Source organism: Jaculus jaculus, chromosome 4 (assembly GCF_020740685.1).
Source record: "Jaculus jaculus isolate mJacJac1 chromosome 4, mJacJac1.mat.Y.cur, whole genome shotgun sequence".
Classification (NCBI taxonomy): Eukaryota; Metazoa; Chordata; class Mammalia; order Rodentia; family Dipodidae; genus Jaculus; species Jaculus jaculus.
The window spans coordinates 89,212,917-89,229,324 of record NC_059105.1 but is presented as its reverse complement, the minus strand read 5'-3'; positions in this window follow the sequence as shown (position 1 = coordinate 89,229,324).

Genomic DNA, 16,408 nt, shown 5'->3' with positions numbered 1-16,408 from the left:
CACAGTGCCTGACACTACCTACACAAGACCATCATAAGAGGAAGAAAAGATGATGACATCAAAATAAAAGAAAGACTGATTGAGAGGAGAGGGATATGATGGAGAGCTGAGTTCCAAAGGGAAAGTGAGTGGAGGAAGAGCATTACCATGGGATATTGTTTACAATAATGGAAGTTGTTAACAAAAAGTAAAGTAATTTTAAAAAGTCAATTGAAGGCTGGAGAGATGGCTTAGCAGGTAAGGCACTTGCCTTCAAAGCCTAAGGATCCAGCTTTGATTCTCCAGTACCCACGTAAGCCATATGCACAAGGTGGCATATCATCTGGGGTTCATTTGCTGTGGCTAGAGGCCCTGGGATACCCATTCATTCTCTCCCTCCATCTTCTTCCTTCTGTCACTCACTCTAATAAATAAATCAAATATTAAAAATATTTTAAGCTGGGCATGGTGGCACATGCCTTTAATTCCAGCATTTGGGAGGCAGAGGTAGGAGGATGAGTTCAAGGACAGCCTGAGATTACATAGTGAATTCCAGGTCAGCCTGGGATAGAGTGAAACCCTATCAAAAAAAACACAAATGCGTGTGTGTGTGTATGCACATGCGTGTGCATGCGCATGTGTGGGGGAGGGTAAAATATCAATTGATTGTTCAGTAAACATTTGCTGAGCAGTACCACATCAGGCAATATTCAGAAACTGAACTTGCAAAAATAAATAAGACATGGTCTGTCCTCTCGCTGAAGAAATTAGTGGGTTGGTATGTTTTAGAGCAATAAAAATTATTTCTAGGACTGGATAGATGGCTCTTAGCAGTTAAGGTGCTTGCCTGTGAAGCCTAAGGACTCATGTTCAACTCTTCCTGTCCCATGTAAGCCAGACACACAGAGTGATGCAAGTGTGCAAGGTCATGCATGCACACAAGGGGGCACACACATCTGGAGTTGCAGTGGATGGAGGCCCTGGTGCACCAATTCTCTCTCTCATTAAAAAAAGCCAGTCTAAAGCTGGGCATGGTGGTGCACGCCTTTAATCCCAGCTCTCAGGAGGCAGAGGTAGGAGGATTGCCGCGAGTTCAAGGCCACCCTGAGACTACATAGTAAGTTACAGGTCAGCCTGACCTACAGTGAGACTCTACCTCAAAAACAAAAAAAAAAAAGCCCGTCTGTTGGGCTTGTCTCAAAAATATTTTTAAAATTATTTCTAACATAATATGGAAAAGCAGTAGTACAGAGGGTATATTAAGTATAAAAGAGAGGCACAAACTTTAGCCTAGGAACTTATAGAAATCCAGGAATCTTTATGAAGTTTACCCTTGATATATATATAAGTCAGTAGTAGGAGAAATGAGAATGAGAAAAACATGCAACAGGAGACAATTTTAGTTAGAGGGAATATAGAAATCTCAGCTGAGTGTGTCCAAGGCAATTTGACATCATACATCACAATGAAGCATAATATGTCAGGCCCAAGGTGACAAGAAAAATGGGCAAAGGTGAGATCCTGCACCCTCCTAACATCATTCCTTCATAGGATACTAGTCCCTATGGATTCTGTCTGTGCAGGGCCAGCCATGTTAAGAAGGTGGACTTTATCCCAGGGATAACACAGAGCCACTACAAGCCTCAAGTATGAGAACATATGGTCTAATTTGTCTTTCCAATAGAAGCCTTCGAATGACAAATTTGAAACAACAAAAATGAAGACAGAGAGACTACCTAGGAGACTGTTTGTGGTGGCTAATTTCATGTATCCACTTGAAGGCTATAAGCTGGCGAGAGAACTGGTCAAATATTAATATGGATGCCAGGAGTGGTGGCACATGTCTTTAATCCCAGCACTCGGAGGCAGAGGTAAGAGGATTACTATGAGTTCAAGGCCAGCCTAAGACTACAGAGTGAATTCCAGGACAACCTAGGCTAGAACAAGGCCTCTCCCTGGAAGACCAACGATATACTATGGTTATTTCTTTTTATAAATATATATTTTTTTTATTTATTGGAGGGAGAGAGAGAGGCAGATAGAGAGAATGGGCACACCAGGGCCTCTAACCACTGCAAACAAACTCCAGATGCATACGCCACCTTGTGCATCTGGCTTATGTGGATACTGGGGAATCAAACAGGGGCCCTTAGGCTTTGTAGACAAGCACCTTAACCACTAAGCAATCTCTCCAGCCCTATTATGGTTATTTCTCAGAAGGTACTTTTGGCCGAGATTGACATTAAATCAGTGGATTGAAGTAAAGCACCCTGCCTTCTGTATTGTGGCTGGGCCTCATTTAATCACAAGCCTCAGAAGAAGAAAAAGGGAAGAGTCCCCTAAGGAAGAGAAAATTTTCCTGCCTAACACTCTTCCAACTGGAAGATGGACTCTCCCTAGGCCTCAGACCACTTTCTAATCTAAAGATGTTGGATTTAGCAGCCCCACAAGCCAAATCCTTTCAATTAACTGGTTCTATTTCTCAAAAGACCCTGACTGATACACTGCCATTATGGCCTAAGACAGAGAGATCCAATCAGAGTAATGATCATCAACACGTAAACAAATGACTTAAGCTGCATCCATGAGACTAATGATAAAAATGGGGAAGCGAGAATTTGGAATTCCCATAACTTGGCTGAAACACCTACATAATAATTGTACTGCAAACCCACCTAAAGATACTAGAGGAGGTGAAGTCCAGGCAAGGGTAATGTAATTTATTAGCATTGGTTGGTTGGTTGGTTGGTTGGTTGGTTGGTTGGTTGGTTGGTTCACTATGTAGCCCAGGCCAGTTTGAACATGATCCTTCTGCCTCTGCCTCTGTTTGCTAAATGCAACAATTAAAAGTATATAGTACCATGCCAGTGACACACTGTTAGTTTAACATATTGAGTTTGGGATGCTCTGAGCACCAGATTTGGACATATGAAACCAAAGCTCAGAAGAAATGTTGAGACTTAGAAATACAGATTTGGAGAGCTGGGCATGGTAGCTCATGCCTTTAATCCTAGCACTCAGGAGGCAGAGATAGGAGGATCACTGTAAGTTCAAGGCCACCCTGAGACTACATAGTGAATTCCAGGTCACCCTGGGCCAGAGTGAGACCATACCTTGAAAAACCAAAAGAAAAAAAAAAATATTGGGGAGGCCTGGCATGGTGGCACACAGCTTTAATCCTAGCACTTGGGAAGCTGAGGCAAGAGGATCACTGTGAGTTCGAGGCCAGCCTGAGCCTGCATAGTGAATTCCAGCAGCAATGACCTGAATGTCAGGGGTCTCCCTGTCCCAACTTCCTAGAGTACCAATTCCTACTCAAAAAGGCTATGTCACATTTCTACCTTTTCTTTAAGAAAAGGACAAAAGAAAGACAAAGGCCTAGTAGTTTTAAAAGAACGTATCTTTTTTTTTCTTTTTTAAATTTTTATTTATTTATTTGAGAGCAACAGATAGAGAAAGAAGGAGAGACAGAGAGAGAGGAGAGAGAGGGAGAAAGAATGGGCGTGCCAGGGCTTCCAAGCCACTGCAAATGAACTCCAGACACGAACGCCTCCTTGTGCATCTGGCTAACGTGGGTCCTGAGGAATGGAGCCTCAAACTGGGGTCCTTGGGCTTCACAGGCAAGTGCTTAAACACTAAGCCATCTCTCCAGACCAAAAGAACATATCTTTATAGGAAGTAGTGGATAGAAAAATTGAATAAAAAGCCCTGGCGCACCCATTCTCTCTCTCTCCCTCTATTTGTCTTTCTCTCTGTGTCTATCGCTCTCAAATAAATAAATAAATAAATTTTTTAAAAAAAAGAAAAATTGAATAAAAATAATAAGAAAAGGTAAGCAGAGTCACCAGAGCCATGACATCCACAAGCAACATGGCTTTGCCATATGTATGTATTGCTGGGCAAGATGCCTGAGCAGAAGCAATATAAAGAAGGAACGGGTTTATATTAAGCTTACAGTTTCAAAGGGAAATCTATCATGGTGAGGAAATCATGCCAGAGCAGGAGGCTAGTGTCACATCTTCACATCAGCAGGAAGGAAGTAGATAGTCACAAACGCTGAATATTCAGCGAGCTTTCTTCTTTGTACACAGGCCAGGATCCCAGCCCGTGGGTGATGTCCCCAGCTATTAAATGACAATTGGGGAATTAAACCCTCCTGGAGACAATGTATTGTTGGGGGTGGACTTATGGGTATTATAGCCTGTTTCCTCTTGCCAGCATTTGGCACACTCTTCTGCTGCTGTTGTCCATCTGATGTTGGCCAGGAAATGATGCCCATCCTCTGCTCATGCCCTCATTTTCCCCTGCCATCGTGAAGCTTTCCTTCAAGTCAGCAAGCCAAAATAAACCCTTTCTATCTATCCCACAAGCTGCTCTTCTTTGGGTGTTTTCTGCCAGCAATGCGAGCCTGACTATAATAGCAATCTACATTTATTTATAGTAAAACCAAAGAATGGTAAGAAGTCTTATCCAAGGAAATTAAAAGACCTATCACCACCAATTACTAACTCACAGCAGTCCAACCCACAAACTCAACAATATATTCTCAAAACAGAAACAAAAAAAAAAAAACAAAACAAGTGAAGGATTCAATCTTGGTGTTGACAAAATGTTCTGGGTTTGGAGATAAGGATCAATATTGCACTGTGTTCCAACACCACCTTCTTCTTTTGTTGCTCCTTTCTATTAATTGTGAACTTTACTATACGAACATGTTGCATATTGGTCATATTCCCATCTGATTATACTTTTATCTTCCCTCTTCCCTGCACCCATTCCACTGAGCGCTCTCCTTAGTAGAATTTGGGGTATTTACTGTGGGGTAATGAATGCTCCAGTCTTTTGATGAGGGGAGGACAGAGCCTCAGGACAGTCCTTTCCCCGTGGTGGCTCTCACAGTCTTCCCACTGCCGCGTGTTCCGTGCTCTCTGAGCCTGGACAGTGGTGTTAACAAGTCTTCTTCAGTGTTAAGGTGTCTGCATCCTCTGAGTTCTGCTTTGATGAGTTGTGAGTCTCCTCAGCAGTCCCACCTTCTGTAAGTGACTGATTCTCTGGCAGAATACTTACATCCCTATTTGAAAACCTCAAGTATGTGTTAACTCCGTAAGTACATTTATTGCTTAAACTAATGTGTTTCATGGTTTAGTAAAGAAACTAAAATCTCTGAATACCACTTTATGAAGGTGAGGCAACTCAAAGAGTTACCTCATTGCAAATGTCATGCATACCTAAAGAGTAGGAGTTTTGTTGTTTATATCTGGGGGATAGTATATACACACTTCTATGTGCAGATGTTTGTGCCAATGGCAGCACTAAGGAGCATTTTTAAAGAACAGTTTTATTTTTCTTTGTCACTAATTTTTATTAACCTACAGAGAAATGTGACATTTTCCTGCCCATGAATCATTACAAATTGTTCTTACTCACCTTGCCATTATCATATCCTGCCCTCTCACTTCCTTATTGAAAACTTCAACATATGAACATACTGCAATGTCATCATGGTCCTGACTCATCGTCCTCTTTTCACCCTCTTCCCAGCCTCCATGTCAATGAGTATTCTTTGTGGACTATCCTTCCTCTGCTTCATTTCCTCATTCTTTTTGTCCTCCTCCATCCTCCATGTGAAAATGCTAATGGGCTCAGAACAGTGCAGGTCTTATGGGAGTATAAATAACCACCGTGAGGTCATGAGTGCAATACTTGTTGCTTGTGCAGAAGACAGAATCCCCAAGTACCCCCTTCCTACCCTGTGTCTTCTTTCCACCCACTCTTCCACAGTGTTCCGTGAGCCTTGGGGATCATGATAGGTGTCTAATTGAGTGCTGAGCCCCTGAAATTCTCTTATTTTTCTGCTTTGATGAGTTTTGAGCCTCTTCAGTGTCTGCTACCATCTCCGTAGGAAGCCTGTCTGGCTGGCAGTAACAGCAGCACTCATATTCATTTGTCACTTCCCCTGAAATGTGTCCTGAGCCCTGGCAGATGGGATAGAGATGACTTTTCAGGACTAAGCACTGGGCTTTCTCTTGTCATCTTGATGAGTGTTGTGTCTCCCCAGTATTCACTACCATCTGTAAAAAGAAGCTTTTATAACCAAAAATGAGAACAACTTTAATTAAAGAACATAAATATATATATATTTAGAAGATGTTTTGATGAGCATAAGATCTCAATTTAGCCCAAGAACAATGGTAGCTCCTCTCTAGGGTCTATGACTTTCTTAGCCATAGGCTTTTGTCTCAGTTCTCAGCACCAGGTGTGAACTCCCTCCCACTGAGCAGACCTCATATCCAATCAGAGAGCAGCTGATTACTTCTATAACATAGGTGCCACTATTGCACCTGTGGGTACATTGTGCCTGGCTGGTTGATTTTGCAGCTTTCAGGAGCCATTGCCTGTTCACACTGTTCATCACTTTTTCCCCTAGCAGCCCACATAGCGCTTTCCAGCACTATGGCAGCTAGCTAGCAGGATAATGGCTTCCATCTCAGCACCAGCTTGACTTCTCAATGCCCTGTGACCTCATCCAGCAATAGGGCCTTATAATCTAGTTCTGGTGGGTAACAAAGCACATGGGGCAATAGTCTGCATTATTCTGGGGCCTCCCTGGTAAACAGAAGAGCAGGTTTAATTTAAAAAGAGAGCCAGGCAGAAAAATAATTGAGTCATAAAAATGTACATTTTACATAACTATATAGTATGTGTATTGTCAGTTGTATGGAATTATACATTAAATGAAACCTACATGTTTTATTCAATTATTATAGTCATTAAGATAACAAAATGGTCAAATACCATTTATATCATTCATGTTAGTTTTTATAAGCATGTGATGCAGAAAGAAGTTTCCCATCATTTTATACCTCCTTAGAAAGAAGTTAACCAGTCCCACAAATCAAACTTAGCAATAGTTTGTGTTAATTTCAGTTAAAGGATTTGTAAACTCATGCATATGTGCATAATCCTTTCAGGCCCCAGCTACGTGATGGAGATTCTCTCATTCTCAAAGCCAGATGTGATTCTGCTTTCTCTGACATCATTCCCCACTCACCACCCTCAAACAGCTTGTCTCCCTCCAAGGGCGATCTACATCTGTGTAGGACTGTACTTTCAACACTGTTTGGTAGCTCATGATCTAATGCATACCCTGTCCCCCAACTCCCCAGCAGCTCTCCTAGCAGGCTGGGCTCTGCCTCCCTCATCTTTCTAAGGGAATCAGGAGAACAAATGTGGAACCACTGCCAAACCTGGGAATATAAATAAAGAAACTGCAGGAAAAGGAGCACTTCTATCTCAAATTAAGCTTTCAATGAGTGGTTCCTCTAACGATCATCACTGCCTCTGGTTCCTGTCTCCTTAAAACTTGATTTGTGGTGTTGTTGTTTGTTTGGGATTGAGCATCTCCTAAAACAAGCACATTTAGGTACTACAGCTATACACAGGAGAAACCGCTTCAGTATTTGGGAATGTATCATCGCCTTGAAAATAGCCTGAGCACACCAGGTGACTCAGAGACAGACAGCTGGGAGTTCTAGTCTAGAACTGAAAAGCTTCCCGTGTGTATCTCAGTGCAATTTCAGAGGCTTTGAAAAAGCATGGTGACACTCAACAGTGCACAAAAGCACACCAAGGCTTCTGGGTAAGATGGTGGCATAGGAACCAACTCCAAATCGGCCTAGGGAGGGATTTAAGCAAAACCCCAGCAAAATACACTCTTCTTCTGAAAAGTGAAGAAAAATGGGTTATTCTTAGACACAGAAGAGCAGCTAGAGAGACCAAGACCCACCAGAAAGGAAGGAAACGGCCAGAGTCCCACTGAGGCTCTCGCAGCCCAGAATCTGCTCACCCTTCGGCTATGCCCACCAGGCACACCAGGCAGAGGCAGCAGCAGAGACCCAGCAACAGATGTTTCAACTCCATCAGCCTTCTTACAAAGTTAAGAAATCTGAAGGGAAGACAGCGGAGATCAACTGAAGAACAACCGAAAGTGCAAGCAACTCCAGAAGTCTGAACTCTCCCATCCCCCACCATCAGAACCCTGATCCTCCAGCATTCAACCCCAGTGGCAGCTCAGCCAGCAGAGCAGATCAGAGCACAGCATGACATGGAGGGATCTAGGCAGGCACTCAGCATTGGTGAGATTGGAAGCCACCCCAAAAGATAACGAGGCTGACTGGGAAAAAACAAAAACACATACAGTTTTGTAAGAACTAATCCATCTTTTCTTTGTCAGGGCAGGTTATGGAGTATATATTCTTGGTTGGCTTTACCATTTTCAAATAACCTGTATTTGGGGGTTGAATTTTATTGCCTTTGGCATATATATATATATATATATATATATATATATATATATATATATGCATGGCCTTTTTTTTGCTTCTTTCATTATTGGGGGCAGGGTCTGATACAGATCCAAGTTGACCTGGAAACCAATTCAGAACAGAAATCTCTACCTCCCAGCTAACAAGATTAAGGGTGTAGAACAACACACACCCTTAAGGATTTTGGCTTTATATGACTGTTTGTTTTAATCCCCACAATTGCATACTTTGTGCTGGTTTTTATTGATTGTGTATGTTACTCAGTTGAAGTTTAGAATTTGCCAGTAAATTATTCCACCCAGTCCACTAAAATACTTGCATAGCAAGTAAACTCAATGCCTTACTTCTGTGGCTTGACTTGGGTACAAAAGCTACACCTAGCACCTTGAACTCATATCCTGGGGGCATATATAGATAGACTGCTATGTCTGGGAATACTGCAGATAAGTATAAAACCCAAGCATCAAATCAATTCAGCATGCAAAAATCACTACACTATAATACAAGAAATTCAAAGAATCAAGATAATATATTGCACCAAAAACTATAAATCTATCAGAAATGATCACCAATGAAACAGGTGAAATGCCTGGCAAAGATTTCAAGAAAATGATAGTATCTATGTTCAAAGAAATCAGAAAAGAAATGAAGAGAATCAAAGAAGAAAACAAAGGAATTAAAGAAGAAAACAAACTTCTGAAAGAAAACACAGGAAACCAGCTTAATGAAATAAAGAGGTCATTACAAGACATGAGTAAAGAAACAGAAATACTGAAGAAAAACCAGGCTGAAGTCCTGGCTCTGAAGAATACAGTCAATGAAATAAAAAGCTCTGGAAAGTCTCACCAGTAGAATGGATGAAAGAGCGAACAGAATATATAAACTACAAGACCAGTTGGCAGATATAATACAGTCTAACAAAGAGAAAGACAAGCTAATAGCAAGGTATGAATGGGAACTGCAAGATATCTGTGACACTATGAAAAGATCAAACATAAGAATTCAAGGAATAGAAGGAGAAGAATTTCAATCCAGAGGCTTATTAGGTGTTTTCAACAAAATCATAGAAGAAAAATTTCCTCAAATTGGGAAAGAAATGCCAATGCAGATACAGGAAGCTTTTAGAACACTAAACAGACAAAATCTGGAAAGAACCTCTCCTCACCATGTTATAATTAAACACACAAGCCAAAGAAAATATATTAAAAGCAGATAGAAGAAGCATGTCACCTACAAAGGCAGGCCCATCAGAATAACTGCAGATTACTCAACACAAACTTTAAAAGCCAGAAGGGCTTGGAATGATGTATTCCAAGTTCTGAAAGATAACAACTGTCAACCAAGATTACTTTATCCTGCAAAGCTATCTATCCAAATTCATGGAGAAATAAGGACTTTCCACAACAAAAACAGGCTAAAGGAATTTATGACAACTAAATCACCTCCACAGAAAATACTTGAAAGAATTCTTAATGCTGAAGAGAAAACAAAACATACACAGGAGGAAATAAAAAATAAACCACACTCAAATAACAGTTAAAGCAAATGAGCAAAGGGAAAACAGGAAAATCTATAAAATAAGAATGCCAAGAATAAATGCATATCTTCCAATAATAACACTTAAGGGCCAGGCATGGTGGCGCACACCTTTAATCCTAGCATTGAGGAGGCAGAGGTAGGAGGATTGCCATGAGTTCAAGGCTACCCTGAGACTCCATAGTGAATTCCAGGTCAGCCTGGGCTAGAGTGAGACCCTACCTCGAAAAGCCAATAATAATAATTATAATAATAATAACACTTAATATCAATGGCCTCAATGCATCATCCAAAAGACACAGACTTGCAGACTGGATTAAAAGGCAGGACCCTGCCATTTGTTGCCTCCAGGAAACTCATCTCTCAATAAAAGATAGACACGGATGAAAGGATGGAAAATGGTATTTCAAGCAAGCAGGGGTTGCTATCCTAATATCTGACAGGATAGACTTCAAATGAACATTAGTGAGGAAAGACACGGTCATTTTATACCAATTAAAAGAACTCTCCAGCAGGAGGACATTACAATCCTAAACATATATGCACCTAACATGGGGGATCCCAGTTTCATCAAACAAGCACTGTTCTACTTAAGGTCACAGATAACATCAAACACAATTGTACTGGGAGACTTCAATACCCCACTGTCATCAATTGACAGGTCATCCCAGCAAAAAATAATCAGAGACATCCAAATTCACTGATGTCATGGATCAAATGGACCTAACAGATATCTACAGAACATTCCATCCAAATGTTGCAGAATAGACATTTTTCTCAGCAGCACATGGAACATTCTCTAAAATAGACCATATATTAGGACACAAAGCAAATCTCCACAAATACAGGAATTTTCAATAATCCCTTGTACTCTGCTAACCACAAGGGGATTAAACTGCAAACAGCAACAAGAAAAGCTACAGAGCATACAGAATTTCATGGAAACTAAACAATATACTATTGAATGATCAGTGGGTCATTGAAGAAATCAAAAAGGAAGTCAATAAATTCATAGAATCAATAATGATTATAATATAACACACAAAACCTTTGGGACACAATGAAGGCAATTCTAAGAGGGAAATTTATAGCTCTAAGTGCCTATATTAAGAAATTAGAGAGTTCACAAATTAACAATTTAATGTTCCACCTTAAGGCCTTGGGAAAAAAAGAACAAGGCAAATCAAAAATCAGTAGATGAGAAGAAATCATAAAGATTAGGGCAGAAGTTAATGAAATAGAAACAGCAACAAAAAAAATCCAACGAATCAATGAAACAAAGAGTTGATTCTTTGAAAGGATAAGCAAGATTGATAAACCCTTAGCAAATTTGACCAGAAGAAAGAGAGAAGAGACAAAAATTAATAAAATTAGAGATTTAAAAGACAGCATTACAATCAATACCAAAATATTCAGGTAATTATAAGGACATACTTTAAGAATATATATGCATCTAAGTTTGAAAACCTGAAAGAAATGGATGATTTTCTTGATTCATATGACCTATGAAAATTAAATCAAGATGAGACAAACCATTTAAATAGACCAATAACAAGTATAGAGATCCAAACAGTTATAAACAGTATCCCACTAAAACAAAAACCCAGGCCAAGATGGATTGACTGACAAATTATACCAGACCTTCAGGGAAGAACTAACACCAATGCTTCTCAAACTTTTCATTAAAATAGAAAAGGAATGAATTCTACCGAATGCCTTTGATGAAGCCAGCATCACCCTCATACATAAACCAGGCAATGACAGAACAAAGAAAGAAAATTATAGACCAATCTACCTCATGAACACAGATGCAAAAATTTCAAACAAAATATTGGCAAACAGAATACAAGAATATATCAAAAAGATTATTCACCCCAACCAAGTTGGCTTTATCCCAGGGATGCAGGGATGGTTCAACATATGCAAATCAAATAAATGTAATATATCATATAAATGGTCTGAAGGACAAAAATCACATGATCGGCTCAATAGATGCAGAAAAAGCATTCAAAAAAATCCAACATCCTTTCATGGTAAAAGTATTACAAAAACTGGGACTAGAAGGAACATATTTCAACATAATAAAAGTTATTTATGACAAACCTACAGCCAACATAATACTAAATGGTGAAAAACTTGAAGCTTTTCCCTAAATTCAGGAACAAAACAAGGGTGTTCATTGTCCCCACTTTTACTTAATATAGTAATGGAAGTCTTAGCTATAGCAATAAGGCAAGAGACACTCATAAAAGGGATACAAATCAGAAAGGAAGAAATCAAATTATCACTATTTGCAGATGATATAATTTTATACATAAAAGACCCTAAAAACTCTACCAGCAAACTGTTAGAGCTGATAAACACTTTTACTAATGTAGCCGGATACAAAATAAATGCACAGAAATGAGTAGCTTTCTTATGTACTAACAACAAACATGCAGAGATTAAAATCAGGGAATCTCTCCTACTCACAATTGCCTCAAAAAAAAAAAAAATAGTGCCTTGGATAAACATAACTAAGGAGGTGAAGGAGCTCCACAATGAGAACTTTAAAACACACAAGCGAGAAATTGCAGAAGACACAAGGAAATGGAAATATATCCCATGTTCTTGGATTGGAAGAAACAATATTGCAAAAATGTCAATCTTACCAAAAGCAATCTACATGTTTAATACAATCCTCATTAAAATTACAATGGCATTCTTCACAGAAATAGAAAAAAACTTCTAAATTTCATTTGGAAGAAGAAAAAAAAACTCGAATAGCCAAAACAATTTTGAGCAACAAAAACAAGGCTGGTGGTATCACCATACCTAATTTTAAGCTATATTACAAAGCCATCATAACAAAAATAGCATGATATTGGCACAAAGACAGACATGTAGATCAATAGAACCAAATAAAGGACCCAGATGTTAATCCAGGCAGCTACAGCCATCTGAATTTTGACAAGAAAAAAAAAAAATTCATTGGAGAAAGGACAGCCTCTTCAACAAGTGCTACTGGGAAAACTGGATATCTATATGTAAAAAGATGAAAATAGATCCTTGTTTTTCTCCATGCACAGATATCAAATGCAAGTGGATCAGGGACCTTAATATCAGACCTGAAACTCTGAAATTGCTACAGGAATAGGTAGGGGAAACCCTTCAACATATTGGCATAGGTAATGACTTTCTGAATATAACCCCAAATATTCAGCAAATAAAACCACTAATAAACCACTGGGATCTCATGAAATTACAAATCTTGTGTGTGAGCTAGAACCAAAGGACACTGTAAATAGCGAAAAGAGACAACCTACAGAATGGGAGAAAATGTTTGCCAGTTACACATCTGACAGAAGATTAATATCCAGAATATACAAAGAACTCAAAAAACAGAACAATAAGAAATCAAACAACCCAATCAAAAAATGGGCTATAGAACTAAATAGAGTTCTCACCAGAAGAAGTACAGATGGTGCATAAACATCTAAAAAAGTGTTCTACTTCCTTAGCCATCGGGGAAATGCAAATTAAAACTACCTTAAGATTCCATCTCTCTCCTATCAGAATGGCTATCATCAAGAAAACAAATGACAATAAATGTTGGCAAGGATGTGGTAAAAGGGGAACCTTTCTGCACTGTTGGTAGGAATGTAATCTGGTATAGCCAGCCATTGTGGAAATCAGTGTGGAGGTTCTTGAGACAGCTAAAAATAGATTTACCATATGATCCAGCTATAGCACTCCTAGGCATATATCCTTATGACTTTTCTCACTACCTTAGAGACACTTGCACAACTATGTTTATTGCTGCTCTATTCACAATAGCTAGGAAATGGAACCAGCCTAGATGTCCATCCACAGACGAATGGATAATAAAGATGTGGTATATCTATCTACACAATAGAATTCTATTCAGTAGTAAAGAAAAATGAAAGTATGAAATTCACAGGGAAATGGATAGATCTGGAAAAGATTGTTCTAAGTGAGATAACCCAAGGCAAGAAAGCAAAATGTCACATGTTCTCTCTCATATGTGGATCCTAGCTACAAATGTAGCTACTTGTGTGTGAGCTAGAACCAAAAATCAGTAGCAGTGGCCCATAAGCTAGAAAAAGGCTATAAGGGAAGGAGGAGAAGGAAGGTCTTAAGAGGATGGTATTGTATATATGTAAGTAGAAGAACAGATTACAGGGAGGGAAAATGCCTAAGAGAGGTAAGAGGAAGAGATTTAGCTTATTACTTTCTGCAGTGTTTTTAACTATTCTCCTGCTGTTGTTAGTTGTTGCTTCTTTTTTGGTACAGGGTGAGCTTGAACTCGTGGAAATACTCCTACTTCAGCCTCTGTAGTGCTGGGGCTGAAGGTGTAAGCCATGACACCCAGCTTCAATTCTTTTCCATGTAAATAAGTTATCTCTTTCATAAAAGTAGCAACATGCTTTGTGGTCTTTATATTTTAAATAGCAATATTTAAAGAGCAAAGTCAGAATGAAAAATGTAATTTCTACAAATGTAGACTTCTGTTGACATCTCTTGTATCTGAAGATAAAGAAAGCGAGGTCTCTAAGAATGCCTGGAATAGGCGTTTAAAGGCACTGACAAGCCTGCAGTAATTGCACATGTGACTTGATGTGCGCTGCTACAGAGGAAATGTTTTCATAGACTGTTTTGTTTTACAGTCTCTTTAAAACCTAAGGAAAGCAGAAGGTGGGATAGAAGATTCATGATAAATTTGCAGATCCAGACAGTGAAGGAGAGCTTCAGAGTGTTAGAAGGTGCTGAGTAAATTGAATTGACTGAAGTCTTTATCCTGTTGTCATGATGGCCTTTGCACCTCTCATAATGTGGAGACAATTAGGTGTTACCCTGGCTTGCAAAGATAAATTTCCAAATTCCAGGCAAAGAGTGTTGACTTGGGAAATATTGTGTGAGCCAGAGAATTCTTATTCTAATCAGTTCCAGCCTTAATATTAGCAGAAAATGCATATGAGCAAGACTAAAAACTGCATATGAGTAGGACAGAAAATATTATATGCCTTACTTAAAATGCAAGTATTTTCAATTTCTTCCTCATTATTGAAGTTGCTCCACAGCAAAATCACATAAGGACCCCAGCAGCAGAGTGGAGCCTGGACATCTGTCTTCAAATATTACTCAGAAGCCAGTCTTCTGTGACATTTTAGGTATAGGCTCAGAAAATACAATCAGGGCAACCTTGTTTATCTATTTTGCTCTACCAGTTGGTCTGCCAAAGGGACTTCTTTTCTGCCTATCATACAGTCTCTTATCGCTTTACAGTGTCATGCATTATGGAGAGGTCTTCAATAATAACAAAACCATCAAAGACTATTCACACATGAGATCAGGATACTTATTCAGAGGGTCTATTGGGTATGTGTAAATCTGAACATCACCATGGAAAAGAAGACCAACTGGGTAAGATAAAATGGGAAAGGATGGAAAGAAAGAAAGAAAGAAAGAAAGAAAGAAAGAAAGAAAGAAAGAAAGAAAGAAAGAAAGAAAGAAAGAAAAGAACAAACGAAAGAGAGAGAGAGGGAGGGAGGGAGGGAGGGAGGGAGGGTTAAGAGAGAAAGAGGAAAAGAAGGAAGGGAGAGAGGGAGGGAAAAAGGAAGAAAAGAAGCAAGAGAGAGAAAGAAAGAAACAGGGTAGGAAAAGGAAGATAAGACTAGGCTTCCTTTGGAATCAATATTTTTAAAGACAATTTTTTTTACAAAGAGTTGTTTTTAGGTGGTTCTTTAGAGTGTGTTTATAATAAATAATAATAATTGAGATCAATAATACAGCAAAGTACATTTTAAAACTGGCTGTTTGAGGGCTGGAGAGATGGCTTAGTGATTAAGGTGCTTGCCTGTGAAGCCTAAGGACCCAGATTTGATTCCCTAGTACCCACATAAGCCAGAAGCACAAGGTGGTCCATGCATCTGGAGTTCCTTTGCAGTGGCTGGAGGCCTGGTGTGCCCATTCTCTCTCTGTCTTTCTCATAAATAAATAAAAAAAAACTGGCTATTGGAAACCCAAGAAAAGAGGCAAATGGTGGTAAGCCTGATTAAAGAAAAAGAAAACACAAATAGCAGGATATCTTTAAATGATTTGCTATATACACAATTTGCTTTTTAATTTTAAGATGACTTTATACCAATAAATTTCAACATCTAGATAGAAGGGATGGTTGCCTAGAAAAACATAAATTAGCAAAACTGAATAAGAAGAATTACTAAGATGAAATTAACTCATAAATGTAGAAATAGTACAGAGTAATAAAATACCTAGCTCTTAATAAGACTACTAATCCAAGATAGTTTTATAGGAAAATGTGAAATCCTCAAAGAATGAATAATTTTCATGTCATTTTCTCTAACAATACAAGAATGATCAACATTGGGAAACCTAGTGATGTAAATAATTCAGATATTAGGGGATAAAGACAAAAAGAAAAATTAAGTATTTGATAAATTTTACATTAATTTGCAACATGAAAAGTTTTATTGGGCAAAGGAAAGAAGAAAGTTCCTTAACTTTGATAAACAGCTTCCATCAGGAGCCTACAAACCTGCCTAAGA